Below are 18,004 nucleotides of genomic sequence, written 5' to 3'. Positions count from 1 at the left end.
TTTGGTTTGTGGCAGGGTGCATTTTCCAGCTAACAGAGCCCACTGCCATCGGGGAATATTGTTTCCTTGAGTGGTGTATACGTGATCCGCAACAATGCTTAACGAGGTAGTGTGTGTCAAAGTCAAATCCCTATGGATTGCAGGACACATGCCTTCCTCGCTGAAAATTGGCCAAAACATTAAACTGCTCTGTTTGCCAGCCTTTTTCTCAGACTGAATCCCTGGCGACACATGTTCCCGAGCCAAACACTGCCCACGGGGTCGATCATCCACGTGATATGGAATTGAACAAGGCCACATCCTTGATATTGATCACTGCAGACTGAAACATTCACAAGGGGTGAAGTTTTGGCAGTGCAGCCAACCCATAAGTAAAGAAAGTAGCTATTAGGTGTCCTAATTGTCACGAGAAGTCACTAAATGACTGATTTGCATGTTTCACCTTGTACATATAATTGTGATAAACACTGTTGGAGATAGGAACAACCTTGTGTGAGAGGGCTAGAAAGGGAGTATAATACACGCAATATATTTTGAGAATTGCTGTCTGTATGCCGGGGTGGTATCAGTCAGCGGGACGGTTGTTTGAATAGCCGTCTGAAACTAGATTGGTGAATATCTCCAGCTTGGATGCAGTGCTGAGTGAGACCTGGGCCATCTTCCAGTGCTTCAATGCTTTGAGATGGGTTGAGGGGCACATAGAAAGGAAAAGCCTTCATGTCAGAGTCTCCAAAAGTCTCCACTATCACCAGAAAAAGCTGGATTTGTCTGTGGTCAATTAAAAAAAACAAAAACGTTGCTAAGAGGATTTGGGAAGTCACCAGATTTAGCAAGAGAGTTTCCAAGTTGGCAGCAGTGAGTTTGGGAGATTCTCTGACCTAGTCATCTCGCCATCACAATCTGGCCCTTGTCAAACTTGCTCAGATCCTCACTCGTGACTCTTTCCTCCATCTTGCACATCAACTTTGAGGAAAAAAAAAATGTTCATTCACTGCCCATTAGAGCCCATCTACTTGCAGTCACAACAAAAACAGATGATCTGTGACATTTACTTGAAATGTCAGCAGTTGTAATTAGTCGTAATGTTATGATTAATCTGTATATTATTGCTGTTTGTCAAAATCCATTGAGTTTCATTAGGAAGCACTAATTATACTGGAGGTAGTCGGGCACAGATTTCATTGGCTGTTATCTGCTGTTAACATTAACAATGGCGAGTCCACAGACATTCTTATGGACAGATGACCAAGATGGACTGTTATTAGGAGTGACTCTCAATTAATAAAACTATCATGACAATGAGAGTCATGACGCTCATTGTTGTTATTGTCCATAAACACACACATATGCAGAAGAACTATGTACAATGACGGTGGTGCGCATACACATTAGCACAGTTTCAGGAAAAAAATTTGCATTTCCACCCGTTTCCATGGACATGAAGTATTTTCAAAGCTTTGAGATCCATTTTCAAAAAGTTGCATTTTCCATAGCTCTGAGCACCACTGTCATGTAAATGAACACACAAAACACTATCAAAGAAAAAAATTGTTGCGTAAGTGGACCTCAATCGAGTACCTGGTTTCAAGGTTTCAAGGTTTTACCTCTGAGCCACTAAAATGTATTTTTCATATCATGGAGTGAAACTCTGGGAAGGTTACTTATTGAATATGACCAATATGACAACATAGAGAGGCTCGATGAGATGAGATCATACATGATGTTTGTTTTTTTTTTCCCTATTCTCTTCTGCATGGTAGCCAGTGGTTGAGATCATCACTGAAAAGTCACTCTGGAGCTGGCATAGCGATTCGCTGCTCGCTTAAGGACACTTCATCTGCTCTGTATGGTACAAAGAAAGGTTCCATGCTCACGTTGAGACCAAAGACACTAAAAAGGTCAGTGACAGAAAATTAATTGACCTTCTCATCTGCATTCAAAGAGCCGCCACTTTGTTTGGCCAAAGTAAGATGTTGATGAGTTCATCATGTACATAAATGTTGTCTTTTTTTCCCCCTCTCCTGGGTGAATGCAGAAGAGAGAGTCAGGGATCCTGTAAAATCAGTGAAATTTACCGTCCCTTTCGCTCACTTTTTGGAGAATGCTCTAATTTACATTTGTTTGACTCCGCTGTCACTCTAGAAGGCATTCATCAGAACATCAAGATTGCCTCAATATGTTAGTTAGGTGAGTCCAAAAGTGTGGAGAATCTTTTGACTTTGAAAAGGAAAATAGATGGGAGGGGGGGGGGCAAAAAAGGAAGATCTGGGTTTGTTGTGTCATTATTATGCGTGCTCCCATTTCTTGAAATAACAACTTTGCTGCTTATAAACTCAACTGTATGACACCCAATAAATGAAGAAAAGAAAAAAAAAATATCATTGACCTCCTGGATAGTGAATGTGCTTTTGAGGAGGATAAAGTAAACATGTAAAAGAGTAATTAAACAAATGTCTTCACACGCGATAAGCAGCTGCGTGCTTCTCTGCTGCGTTCTAAAGCAAGCAAAAGCACCACTGGAGCAGGTTTTGCTCTCCCAGAGGAACTTTTTCCACATCTTTGTTGTTGCAATTTCTTTGAAGAAGGAGAGTGTTTGGTCTCTGAAGTGAATGAATTCCACCTTAGAGAGGGATGTTTAATTAAAAAAGCAACATTATTTCCATGCATTGGAAAATAATTAAAACCACTCCAGAGCCATTATGAATTGATAAAAGAATATAGAAAAGATGAGCTGCAACTAATTTCCATGTGTTGATCTAATTGGAGTTTTAAATATATTTCCTTTTTTTTTTCATAAAGCAACCCACTGTGTGATTTATGCTGAACAAGAAAAGCTAATTTATCAGATGGAATTCATTGTGATGAAAAGGGACAATATATTTTAAGAAAGGAAACATGCTTGTAAGAAATGTTTCAAGCTATTTACATTTTAAATATATCATAATTGTTGAGTTTAATTAATTAAAAATTAAATTTCTATAAATGTCCTTGCTGTCCTGATTTCTATCAAATTAATTCAATACAGTTATTTCTACAATAACTTTGAATGTAATAAAGTTAACATTCTTAAAAGTGATATTTATGTCCATATAACTAAGAAAACAAATGTAAAAAAAGTCTGATCTTATGAATATACAACATTTTGAGAAACAGTGTTTTTGATTTCATAAAGCTTAATGTTTGAAAGTTCCACAGTGTATATTGTTGTTGTTTTTTTTTTATTAAAACAAATAATATTTTCCATGTTTTTAAGTTTTTATCTGAGAAGCAATTATAAAGGTGACATTCATTTTAAGTTGTTATACAACAAAAACCTGTTTAATTGTCATTGGAGCCTTTTGTTCAAATCTTTTATTATCTTTTATTTTTCTCTCCTGTGTTAGTCCTACATCGGTTGTAAAGAATGTAATAAACATTTCAACGAAAATAAATGAGATATCAATGATGCTGCCATGGAAGCAAGTTAATTTATTGCTATCAAACTACCTTTTGCCTCAAAGTCGTGCTGTAATGGAGAGTTGGTAAAAGCAAACATAATGCAACAGCTATATGATATTTATTTACTAAAAAAGTGTTGTGGGTTGGGGGGGGGGGCATTTTATTGTCTTTTGCATCAGAAGCTTTCATTAAAATTGGGCTTTTTGTTGAGATTGTAGTAATTGGCTGAAGTAATGTTTTTGAGAAAATACAGAGTTTTTCATCAAATATATATATATACTCTGCTCCATAACAAAATACAAGGAAAAAAACCCAAAAACTTTACAGTTTAAATTTAAAGGTTAATGTGGCACCATGTCACTAGTCCGGCCCACTTAAGATGAACTCGGGCTGTGTGTGGCCCCATGTTGTGTGTGACCCCCCCCCACCCACCCCTCCCCAAATCTTAGTCAGTGACATTCAACCTATCCTGGCATTTTATATTGAGGATGGATGGCAGTGTTGACGAGAATTCAAAGCTGAGGATAGAACACATAGTTTTGAATTTTTAATGACCAGAATTACCCCGGCCTAGTCAGATGATAAACTTCTAATTTTCTAAGTTTCTGCATAACGCCTTCTTGTTATAAAAGTAAAAGGATCCCTTGTGTTTGTATATGTCTTCAAAGCCAAGCTGAGAATGTTGTCAGCCATCTAAGAAAAACATTGACGTGTGAGATGTGGCTAAATAAAAGCCTGCATGTAGCACCACGATATGTTATTACTTTAAGTATTAAATAATCTTTTTGCCATAAAGTAAAACCTTCTGCTCCCTGGCTCAATGAGTGGTTATGTAGATTTTACGCATTTTATCATCAGTTCCCTCTGAGCACCTTTCAGGAATATAGTGATCAAAACATGATGGATAGTTCTCACATCAGCCATCGTCTGCAATCCCTCCTGGCAGCACCCACAGAGGTATTCATTCTGACTCAGCTATGTAGGTGTAAATGCGAAAGTACATAGCCATGCGATCTGTCATGATTGGTCATAGCACGCTGGGGAGCAATTAACATTAATCAGGCTTCAAACTGGGTCAGTAATTCCAAAAGCAATCACAGCTCGCCAGACATTTTGACATTAAATGGAGACTTGGCAAAAAGCTTGGTTCTTCAAGAGCTGATTTGTGGTTGTTTTCCACGACAAATGTTAAAAGATATAAATGTCCTTTGTGACTTTATTTGCCAACATTAGCTTAAAAATCGTTCCAAACGATACTGTGACTCTGACAACCAGATAACCAGATGTGTAGTGCATAAAATATGTCCGGGGTGCCAAAACTGAGGCAGCCCTCAAATATTTGATATAATATACATCTTTGAGGGGTGCCAAAACTGATTTGTCATTTAACTTTCAAATACGAACACCATTCACTTGCTTTTACTGGTCTTACTAATAACATGAAGAACAAGTAAAAAAAACCACAAAACTTTATACTTTTTATACTACAAATTTTTTTAAAGTAATGGTAACAACACCTGAATTAAAATATCAGTGATGCTGCCATGAAAAATAGCTACCTTGTTGCTGGTAAACTAACGCCAAAGTTATTCTATCAGTGTGAGTTTATAGGAAGAAAAACAAGGAACAGCTATAGGGAAAGACTTGTGTCAATTACTCTCATGAGTATCATCTGTGTCCCCCCTCCTTCACACTGTTTTTAAACGCTCTTGTCAGTTTGTCTCGTTTCGTTCCGGACACTCCTGAATTATCCTTGTGTTTTTGGACTCTGTTCTCCTTTGAATTTCTTTCTCTTTTGACACCTTCATCGTTTTAAATCAATTATGTTGGAATGCAAACTCTCTTGTGAGTCTGCTTCTGGGTCCCCACCCCCTACGATTCCAACTGTTCCATATAAGCAAACTTAAGCGGCTGCGGAAAGGAAAAACTCCCATTTTTATAGGAAGAAACTTTTGCAGAATCAAACTGAGAGGTGGCAGCTTTCTGACATAATTTATATTTATGCAGAAGGGGAAAGGGGATATGACCAGTTGACAACAGCTTTTTACCAGGCAAATCATCTCAGTAGCTGAACACATGCTTATATACTGTATTTTCATGTTCTTCTGTATTGTTTAAGTGCTGTGAGTAACTATGTGTAGAGCAGTACTACCAGCAGAGAGCAGCAGAAATACTTGCTGTGGTGGTCTGACTAAGTGAAAAGGATGGCGTTGTGAATCAATTTTTTTGCCTGCCAAGAGTAAACTGTCCTTCTTTTAATGCAGGGGCCGATTCAGAGACGGCTGAAAAGTGAGTGGTGACTTCATTCCTTGCTATTCAATGTTTTTTCATCTGTTTCTTAACTGTCTCCTTCACTGAGAGATGGTGATGCCAGTGGCATGCAGGTGGACTAAAATAAATAATTCAACAAATGTTTTCTGGGTTTTCTTTGTTTTTCTCAGGGCACTTTTAGTCAGACGCTTAAAAATCACGTTATCGCACTCGACAAGCGCGTACATGAGCAGGACATGATGGAAGGAGATTGAGGCAGTGCAGAAACTCGCAGCAGTAAAAAGGCATCTGCATGTGTGTCGGTGGCGAATAGCATCGCATTTGAATATCCAGGCTCGAGAAAACTAATGAATACGCTTGGAGCAGCCAGTCAATACTCAGCATACTGCAGATGCCTGGTACCAATCACCCAAGAGAAATGTAAGTTTAGTGTGCTGACAGACCTAATGATATGCTTCATTTGCAGCCCTATCGTAAAGTGCAATTTTGTACATAACCAAAAACAGCTGCAGTGAAGCTTTTTTTTCTTTTTTCTTTCCTTCATAGATCCTAGCTCTCTTTGGCTCCCTGGTTTGTGTGTGTGTGTGTGTGTGTGTGTGTGTGTGTGTGTGCGTGCGTGCGTGCGTGCGTGCGTGCGTGTGTGTGTGTGTGTGCGTGTGTGTGAATTCTTTGTTTACATCTGTTCCAGAGTGCTGGGTTCATTGTGAGTGAGCATTTATTCGATAAAGGCTTAGAGGGATTTGAGATGAATCTTGTTTCTCTGTCGTTTTCTGCTCCCTGTTTGATTTTAGTATGAAGGCTGGAGATAAAGATTAGAAAGAGCTGTGCAAACTTAAAAAGATGTGTGGGTCGATCTGAGCACGTTTCACGTGACCTGTTGGCAGTTGTTAGGTTTTTTTTTGCTTTTTTTTTTACTGACTTGTAGCCATTGGAATTGAGTGTGGCGCACATGTAACCACTCTAAATAACAATGTCCTCCAGTAACACAAGATGCCATCACCCTGATGATTTTGTAAATTCCTGAGGGTCCTTATTATTCAATGCAATTGTGCTGGCCCCCTTTTCCAATGGTGTCACCTTGAAATGAAAGCCTCACCTTTGGAAACCTGAGCAAATTCAAAATTTGTCAAGTACTCCAATCTCACACATTCAAAATAGCCTTCGCTCTATTGAGAAGGCGAGACTTCATTATATAAAGTCAAAGCTGGAAAAGAGCCAATTACTCACCCTGTTAAAATAGAAGAAAAGGTTTGTCTTTGAATGGATATTTGAGGCATGACTTCACATCTTGACATCTATCTGACTGACACCTGAATGTGAATGGTGTGCCCACCAAGGTACTGCAAAAAAAAAAAAAAAATCAATATTGTCTTTGAACACAGGCATTGTGAGGCCTGAAGTCTTCTTAAATGGAAATTGCAGAGCTGTAAAGCAGTAAAATGCCTTCAGGAAAGGGTTAAAAAAAAAAAAAAATCCACAGCAAATACGCTGTAATTCAGTTGAATTTATCACGTCATTATCTGCATGATTCCTGGAGGAGTGACAAATCTTGTACCTGTTTGTGTCAGATTGATAGTTATGACACAAGCTACATGATATCCTGCTGCTCAGGCTTATCTGATAGAACTGCGAGCTGACACATTAGCGAGAACACTGGAGTCCTTATCAATATTCACTCTGCATCTTAAACCACTATGAACAGATGGCTTTGCTGCTCTTTTTACATAAACCCGCAAGAAACTGTTACATCTCTCGCATACAAAATACAAGGTAGGCTTTAATAAGATGGTGTCACTCTGCATAATGTGCACATTTTTCTGATGGATTTAGGTTCATAATAGGTTCTTGATTAACGCTTGTAAGTTTTGAAAGGTGCCTGCACCAACGATAAGGCTTTCTCCCACCTTCACTTTCTCCAAAACGTGCCCGTGAATGCAGAAATGATGGTGATTGTGACGATGACAACATAAAAGCGCTCTTTAGTTTCCTGTAGGTGTCTGTGGACTAGTCTGTCATGGATCCTTCTGGATCTTCTGTCTCGCAATATTCTTGAACGTGCAGCGAGAACATCATTTGTCTTAAATGTCAAAAGCACTTGACATTAGGGGCCCTCCAGCTCGCATCACAGACAGAGGCTGACAGGGATCTGCCAGGCGATTTGAAGCCTTTGGAGACAGGGCTGATCCGTCAGAAGTCTCCTCTTACCGCACTTGAAAACTTAACCACTTTGATGACTTTCGGGAAACTTGTACTGAGGCCTGTGACCAAAACCGCCACTGTCGAGGGGAGCCGGTTGCCAGACTGCAGCATTCTGCGAGAGCAAATGGGGAGATTACTCACTGAAGCATAATGGGCTTTGGCCCATTGAGCAATTTAACCAAAGTCAGTAAGTGGTGAGATGGAAGATACCGGGCAACGTTGGAGCAGGTTGACTCACGATTGCCAAATTCTGTCAAGCCCTCATTTGTTTTTGTGTTGTTTACGTGCTATTTATTTCATTTCCTGTTCTTTAACCTCTATTAGAATTTTGCTTTTGCATGTTTAGCTGCCAAATAATCCAAATTCACACAAACAAACATGTTGAAGAGAATTAATTGTGTCAGCCAATCTGTTCAGGTTAAAGTTTGACAGGTAAAAAAAAAACAGGCATAAACCTGATATTGCATACAGAGGAATGTGGAAGTGGGTCTACTAACGAGACCCATTCACAGCTTCTTACCAATGTGCAAAGTAAGACAAGCATTTAAGTGTGTTTGGCTTCATGAATATGTAACAAATGCTGTTTTCCAGATTGTCCAATATACTCAGAGGTGCCTGTGGCCATATGTAAACGTACAACATGCAATGTGATTTAAAATGCTGCCTTTATTTATTATTGTATGTCTATTTTTTTTAACACATTAAAAAAGGAAGTGCGAAATGTTTCAGGCTTGAGCAGAGCTGCTGCTGTTATCGTGGCAAAGTGGCAGCAGGTCATTCATTCTGCTGAGAAGGTGATCAGCTGCAACCTCCAACCCCCTCCAGGAGCTGTACGCCTCCAGGACCCGGACACTTGCAGCCCCTCTCACTCCGGACACAAACTCCTTCAGGTCTTTCATAATTTAGTTTACATTCAATCCTGAAAAAAACATAAACACCCAGAGCGTGTTTGTGCTCATTTTCTCTTCTGCTCATCAACGTGCACAATAGTCAATAAGCAGATTTTGAAATTTAAATATGGGCCCTTCTGGACTGCAAATACAGATTTGCACAAGGCATGAGAGACACAAAGGGACACACAAGAAGAATGCGATCAGCCTTAATGGGATAATTGGATGTGAAACTGTCATTCCACCTGGTGAGTGACTGTTTGTGAGAGGCGAGTGGCTAGACAGCCTCAAAAAAACCAACCCAATCAGCCAGGCCCAGTGAGAGCCATCTTATGCTGCAACATCAATTACAAAAGAATTGCTTTAGGGATACTCAGCTCAGGCTTTCCATTGCATCACTTATTAGACAATCCTTTGCTGTGACATGTACTCATCAGAGGATTGAGGCACCGGCGCGAGGCAAGGTCATTTATGAATTATTTGAATTTGTGTCACTTCTTTTTTTTTTTTTAACAAATATGCTGCTTCACAGTCAATGTCTGAGTCGGTCTGTGTGTGTTAGGTGCGTTGGTTATCAATTCTGCCTGATTTATTTTTTTCCTCTGGGTATTTGAGACCCTGTAGTCCTGCAACGCTTAAATAAAGAATTACTAACCTATTTAATGTTCATCATAGGTGAGCATTGTCCTTTGATAATGATCGTTTTGACCGAAAAGGGAAATTGAAATTGAGCTAATTTTCTAATATTTTATGGAAGCAATAAAAAATGGATGGGGTCATCTGCATACATCTTGTGTAAGAGAGGAAATCAACTGTGAAAGGAGTTTGATAATAGTGAAATGGTAATTCAGCCCTCATGCCATTCATAGGTATGTAGCTCCAGATGGAGAATGGCTCATCATTGTATTCAATTTGCTAGATTACAGGGCAGTTTTTAATTGGTAAGAAGAAGGCTTATGAGGCACACATAAAATATAAAGTGTGATTTTAAACAAATACATCATTCACTTTATTAAATAAAAAGACATCCAATGCTTTGATTACAAATAAAGTCAGATTGCAATCAATCCAAATTTACATGCAATTCTGATTCATTGCCGTAAAATCAATCAGTCAACAACATTGTAGTGTGGCGTGTGCGTGTGCGTGTGTGTGCGTGTGTGTGCGTGTGTGCGTGTGTGCGTGTGTGTGCGTGTGTGTGCGTGTGTGTGTGTGTGTGTGTGTGTGTGTGTGTGTGTGTGTGTGTGTGTGTGTGTGTGAGAAATCTACCCTTGCTAATAGACTTTCTGTACTGTCGTAATAAATGATATTGCTAGTGGCTGCGGGAATCTGTAAAGAACAGGAACAACTAAAAACTTTAAACCTATAGTTTTATGATAAAACCGATATCATAATTGAAGTTTGTGATCATTACAGCCAAAATTCTGAAATCCGTCTTATCAAAATGGATAACACTTTTAAAATCCACTTTCCCTTTTCTTTTTATATTTATTCTTTTTCTACACAGTGAATATTGCAGGGGGAAAAATGCTCCTGAGAAAAAAATACAACTATAATAAGCTACATTATCAAGAATAGTACATCCTGCTCCATATTTGACATCTGTGTAATAGAAGATGCTTTGAAATCAATAGTATATTCCTTTTATCAAAATATATAACCATTATTGTACTACTTTTTTTTCCACACAACATGAATTTAGTGTGGTATGTGGTATAATATAATCACCACTTTTTTAATCTTTTTTTCTCTCAATTGCACAACGCTACATGATTTGTATCATTATCAGTGTGTTCCTTTCACCAGAAAATGTATAGCAACAAATCATCCATCCATCCATCCATCCATCCATCCATCCATGCAACAAGTCAGAGAGGCTTGATCTTGAATTCTCGTATCACTACAGTTTTGAAAGACTTGTATTTTTATGACTTCAAGAGAGAATGTTAATTCTGATGTAAATAGACAATAGATAAAAAGGTAATTCAATCACTTTAGAAGTAAAGTGACGTTCTCTTTAAGAACGATAAAAAATATATATGAAGGTTCATGAACAAAGCACTATTTTTGCAATACTTTAGTGTTTCCTGAAAAAAAGTGTTTCAAGTACGCACACACACACACACACACACCAAATCAAATCCCGAGGAGCCTGAAGTGCTGCAAAATGATCATTAGAAGCTTTAGTGGCACTTGGGATGTTGCTGTTGACACACAGAGGAGGCTCTTCCTCGCAACCTTATGGTGATATGTGCAAGTAATCAGAGGGAGAAGATGCGGACCAAACAGCCGAGATAATTAAAGTTGAACCAACAAACATAATCAACGCCCAATCAGGCTGTATTGTGCCGAACCACTCTGCCTGAAGAAGCCTATGTTAATTTTCCCGGCCCATGTAAAGTGCTTGGTGTTGAGAACATAACTTACCTTGAATAAGCCTTTGAAAGACTTTAAAAGAAAAACCCTTTGCCACAAACCTGCTGGCAGTGGGTTTTTTTTTCTTCCAGCATTTGCCCTTCATTGAATGTCTAATCTATGTGCCAAGAATTTTTGTTTACATGCCTTTCAACTGACAGAATTCAGCACCAAACGAAGTACAAACATGTTCAATTGCATCGATTCACTGTGAAACCCTTTTCTCTCAGCCCTCTTCTTGAGCACTTTTGTTTCCTGGTCCAGAAGTCGCCAAACAACTGGGACTGACATGAGGAAATTGCATATACCTGAGTAATTTGGGCTTCGGTCTATTCAAGGGATTGACTAGTAAGCCCTTTCTCACCTCTCCTACCAGCCATTTATTTAAAGGTAAAGACTTTTTGTTTGAGACACCCTGCACATTATTTCTAACACTCTACTTTGATTGCTTACCCACTGAAACGACATAATCGTCTTAATCCATTTTAAATCAGGAATAAATTGCTAACCCTTTCCTATGTATAATTTATTTTTTTTGTCACAGTCCTCATAAATTATTGTCAAGTGCATCCAAAACAAGACACACTCCTGAACAAACACATTTTCACACATAACTCCACCAGTTAACTTTGTATGCTGCATTGACTAAGTTCATACCATAACTATTCCCAACTGACTATAGCGTTTCAACTGCAATGCATTCCCTAAAATACTATTAACCATTTACAGGAATATTGTGTTTTGTCTGCTGGAATTAACGTATAAATTCAGTTCTGTTGTTTTTCTGATTATGGGGTTGTACTTACAAGGTGTTCAGAAACTTTACAAGGTGTTGAAGATCCCTCAGTGGATTAATACTACTGTATGGTAGTTTACCTGCCAAATAAAAAAAAAAACACAAAACAAACAAAAAACAAAAACCTCTGAAAGACCACATTTTCGGACTGTATTTATTGATTTGAAAATGTTTTGTTTATTGATCCAATGATCCTCTTTGGACCCCTTCACAATGCAATAGAGTGGCATCATAAAGAACACAAGCTGAACATCCTCCATGATTGCAGTCTGTCAAATGACAATATCTCAGTCTGAGTATCTGAGTCTCAGTTGCTTATGTGGCATCATTATATGGCTTTGGTCTTCTTTTTAACTCTTCTTGGTTTTTGCCATTGGAAGTGCATTGTGTTTGGCCTTTGTCATCAGAGTCAGGTTCCTCTTATGTGATCCTAGGTTCAGATAGGCAGGCAAACACAGACTCTAGTTTTAAGGTTAAGACTTTTTTATTTATTAAAGCTTATGGTTATAGCTGGTTCAGGCCACCTAATGAACTTCATTACTTTCTCATTCTCCATGTTTCACATGTCACTAACATCCTGTCCCTCTCCTGCAGTCTCTCTCTCTCTCTCTCTGTCTCTCTCTCTCTCTGTCTCTTGCTTTTTACTGTGGAACACTCAAAGTCCATGGTCTGATCCTCCTGCCACGTCATGTCTGAAGTGAGAGACATTATGATAATCTACTTGACACTTGTTGCCCTCTGTCATCTTATCATATTCTCTCCTTCTATAGTCTACCTATGATTCTGGTTCTGCAGGTTTCTTCCTATTAAAAGGGAGGATTTTTCCCCTTCCCACAATCTCCTCTGCGTCCTCATGTGGAATTGTTAGCTTTTTCTCAGTGAAATTGAAATGAGTGTGTTGTATTCTGCGTTATAGATATAATATTGAATTGAACTGAATTGGAAAAACAGAGAAACTGACATTCAAATCCCTGAAAAAGGTACAGACATCAATTTACCACAAATACATGATTTTGGACAATGTATGAAACTGGTATACCCAATGGTGTGCAGTCAGAGGGTCAAAAAGAATTGTTCTTTTTTTTTTTTTTTTACTTCATTGCAACCCTCTGATGGAAATTGGACGCTGCTATTGGGTTAAAATGTTGAGTGACAGTATCATGAGCCAATCAAATGTTGATATGCTATTGACGGAACGCCTTGGCGCCAGCAAAGTTTCGCGCTCTGGTCTTGCTGTCGTCATTGAAATGAGTTTGACTGATTGGCCCACGGGCAGGTGCGTGATGACGCACTGTTATTACTGCGACACTGGAAATTGATTTGATGGCGAAGCTGCACAGTGGTGTCTTGATATGTTGTGGTTGTTGATCAGTTGTCATGTTGGTGTGGATTAAGTAGGAGGGGGGGGCTACCTGCTGGCCCAGACTGGAACACCACCACACGCTACTGGTTATACCCAAACAAAAACAAAACGAAAACAAAAAACTGACACACAGAGAAGACATGCAGATTACACACAGAAAGGCCTCCAAGCACACTCTCAAACTCCTGCTATCGGAGGAAGAATGTGCTAACTACTACATTATCGTGCTCCTCCAGTCAGCCTTCTGCACTTGAGTATAATTGAGTATAAATCTGAATATAATTGACTGTTCTCCTTGACGATAAAACCAAGATCAGGCAGAAGATTCTCAAACTGCTTAATTTTGAAGGTAAAATCTCGTATTTAATTATTTAGGTGAAGGTATATTTCATTAGCAGAATATGTACGTGAGCAATGGATTAAATTTGCTTTGTTATATGTATTCACATTTGCCAAGATTTTTCAACCTTTCTGCTTTTTGTCAGCTTTCAGTCTTGTCTTGTCTGTGATTCACCAACATCTCCTCTCTTCCCCTGTGTATAAACACCATCTCCCCTCATGTGTATGCTGCCAGATCGTCTTGGTTCCTCTGCACTTGCGCTTCCTGCAGCGCCTTGTGTCATTTTTCCTTGTATTCTTTGTGTTCACTTGTGTGCTCTGGTGGTTGTGGACCCCTGCCTGTTTTTGGATTCTCTCTCGCTTTGCCGTTTGGATATCACGCCTCTGGACTTTTTGTTCATACAGTTTTCTACTCTATGACTTGTGTCTGTCTGCTCTTGGGTCCACCACGTTTGTGACCCGTTTTTGAGTGTTGGATGCTCCGTTGTCAACAAGCCAAATGACAACAACACATTTTTGGGAAAATTAGAAGTGGTGTTTGAGGCAATATGCATTAAAACTCATACAATACTGTTGCTTGAGTTAAAAAAAACAAAGCATTCAGTGCCTTTACTCCAAAATGATCATTGTGCACATGATGCTGCTCTTGATGACCCAATATAAGCAATGAATGGCAAATGATTCAAAACATTTTTTTATTTCATGCTTACACTCCAAGTGATTAGTTTGAGTCACATTTGTTGGGGAAAAAACAAACAGATAAGCAACCTACACAGTCTTTTCTTTCACTCATATCCTGCTGACCAGATTTGTCATACATACTGTAGTCTCATTTAACAAAACTCCCAAACCATTTGTTACTTAGAAAACTCAAAATCTACCAGAACAAAGACATAGACTATTTTGTTGATGTATTATTGCAACCCGCAATACTGCAATATGACTGTCCCAGATTCAAGATTGTGTAACATGAGTAATTTTCTCACCACAGGCAAAAACACAGCGACATTGACGAACTGCCAGATATTGAAAGTTGGAGTGATGTTGGGAAAAGAGACAGAATCCAGTTAATCCGGTCTGGCCCTTAGAGTTTTGGCAGCTGAAAGTTTTTGCCATTGTCATACAGATTTAAAGTTTCAAATGGATGATGTCAGATGTTATAGTTATGTGTGACCTCGTGCAGCACTGTAGTCATTTTAACAATTGTGTTAGTTTCAATTAAAAAAAACAACAAATTGACACATCAACATTATTGGTATCGCCAGGTGATTATTCTGAATAGAGATGATCAGAAGAGGGATATTGGTGCATTACCATATTTTGTGTAGGATTACATTGAAAAAAACAAATTGAATACGTTACATTGAGACTGTGAAGTACACGATTTGTACATATATTTGACCATATAAACTGGAGCGAATATTTATAATCCTGCCAATAATTATCAACCATTCTTAATAGGTAGGGTTATAAAGTATGCGTTAGTTGGTACACACACAGAGAAAAAAGAAAGAAAACATGCAGTATGGAACAATACATAAGAAAATAGGCACATACATATATTGTGCGAGACAAAACCCCCACAAACAATACAGGACAAAAACACAAATGGGTAAAATATAACACACAAGAAGCACCAGAGACAAAATGGACACAATCATGGAATTCACGCAGTATAAAATGCTGCACGTGTGCGAAGGTGAGGATGTGCAGTCTGTGTGAAGTTCGTGTGCAATGTTGAAGTATTTGAGTTGTATGGTCCTTGTTTGTGAGGTGTTGACGAGAGGTCAGAGGTTAACAGTCCTGACAACTTGAGGAGAAGAAGCTCCTTCCGTCTCTCTGTTTTTGCCTTGATGAGGCAGAAGAATCCCCAAAAAATCTCTCCTATTCTATCCATGGTTGTCATCTATTAACTATAGGAAATTCGGAGAAACAGTAAAAGCTATCAAATATGATTGGTTGCACAATATAATCTTAATGTGTATTTTATTCACATGGTAAATTATGGTTCATGCCCTACTAAATGCTGTGATGCCACCTATTAACTTACATGTGCCAACAAATCATCATTCTTCAATGCCAAACACCAGCTGCTGTCAGGACTAGCTAATCGGGGACAAAGTAGTGAGGTCAGGGTTCTGCAGTTTTTTTCTTTGGCGCTGGAGGCAGCCCACTATTTGTCCATGAATGTCCATGAAATCACCCGCATAACAAAAGTGCTAAAAGCTCCAGAAGTTTACAGGTATTTTACAATCCAGGGTTAAACTGAGGGGTTTGGGGGTATTGGATGGTCTGCACGTTCTTCCTCCATGTGCATGGGTTATCTCTTTGTACTCCCGTTTTCTCTCACAGTTCAAAGAAATATATTATGTCACCATGTAGCATTGGTGACTTTGGTGGCAATGTGGTTGTGTGGTGGTTTGTCTTTCCTGGTTGGCCCTGTGATAGATTGGTGACCAGTACCACGGTGTACCCTCCCTTTGACCGTCGTTAGCTGGGATATGCTCCAGTGCCTCATTTCTTTAATCAATCAGATTTTTTTTTCTCTGACACGATAGAGGCATGAATTTCACCAAACTAATGATGAGGCACGGAGGCCGCAGCTTTAATTAAGGAACGCTATCATTGTCATCATTTTTATTCATAAACAAGAGTTAAAAGCTGTAAAAGATGCTTTAGAGAGAGGGATCTATTATTGATTGAAGGAAGAGATTAGAAATTAATGACCCATGTGTCCCAGATTGAATAATCAATTTCAATTAATATCAATTTCACAGTGCAGCTGCTCTGTTACAGTTCCTGGGATTGGCTTTTGTGCCATTCATTTTTCAACCTCTGAAAGGGACCAAGCACACACACAGAAGGAGTGCAGACAGCATGCAAGGTGGAATCAGAGTCACCCCTGGGGCAGAAAGCATGTTGATATATATCTTGTGTTGTTCCTCCACAGATAAAGTATATCAGACTAACCCCTGACTTTATCATTGTTGTTTTAATACTGATGAGGAGAGCGGAAATGACCAATGCCATGGAATAACATTGCATTTTGCTCTTGCTGGCAGACCAGACACTGAAAAATTGGCGAGTGGGGCAAGAGAACTCAACGTTCCCATTTGGCCTTGAATACATTGCAAAACCATCCATCATTCGAGTCGTATTTGTGATGACAATGATGAGGTACTTGTATGTATGCGTGTGCATGTGCGCATCTGTGCATGTACCTACATGCTCCGGAAAGGTAACAGTCTCCCATGAGAAGTACAAGTGATATTTTGAATCCAAATTGAATGGATAGGGTGATTGCTCCCCAAGAACAGAATAGTGACATCTCAATAGGCATGCCCTTATCAAGAAAATAATAAGGCTATTTTCATGACCGAAAATTAGACGCTCAGACTGTCAGATGAGAGAAAAAAGGTCTGAACCAATTGAACCAAAGAAGATGCTTATTAGAGAGGTTCAATTTGCATATATTGTATGTCAGACATATTGGAAAAAATGTCAAAAACTAAATCAAAAAAGCCCTTCTAGTGTATCTGCCGAAATTGCTCCTTGATCAGAGTGAATGAATTTGACAGAACAGTGACGTTATGGCTATCTGGTGGAAATAAATCATTGCTGAGACATTTATCAGACATAGCAGCAGTGCAAGTTTCTCTCCGGCAGTAGTTAAAGCAGGGAAAGGTGGAATGAGAGAAACCCAGTCGCTCTCCAGTGCAATTGTCCCCCAATTTCTGTTGTGTTAAAATGAGATCAGACATCCATTTTTGGATATTTTACGATGGCATCAAATGTTGGGCAAAGTACTGTTTAGCTGTACTTTTTACAACTTTGATTTGATATATAAGTGTCAGTGTTATTGTAATGTATGCCGTGGTATTCTTACAGTACTGTAAAATTAGCTTCTGCTTCAATTTCCTTCTTTATGAGTTTCATCTGTTTTTTCATGTTTTAAAAAGCATTTTATTAACACTGTTTTATGTAAAAGTGGTCATTTCTACAGTCAAAGTAGATGCAGGCACCGAGTCAGACTCTCATCTCACCATGCTGACAATTTCATACTGTTTCTATCTCTGTGTGATATGATTTACCAAGGACTCACTTAATTCAGAAGTTTTATAAAGGCACACACAGAGCTTGTTTGAGAAACTAAATAATTAATTTAACAGAACAGAGTTTGAAAAAAATGTTTTGAGTGTTTTTCTGTGCTCATTTGAATAATTATTCACAATTATTTGCCATCCAGTGTTGCTACTTATGGTTCATCGTGTCTATGTTCTATGCATTATGCAT

This window comes from Blennius ocellaris (genome assembly GCF_963422515.1).
Source record: "Blennius ocellaris genome assembly, chromosome: 12".
Classification (NCBI taxonomy): Eukaryota; Metazoa; Chordata; class Actinopteri; order Blenniiformes; family Blenniidae; genus Blennius; species Blennius ocellaris.
Note: the sequence above shows the minus strand (reverse complement) of the source record.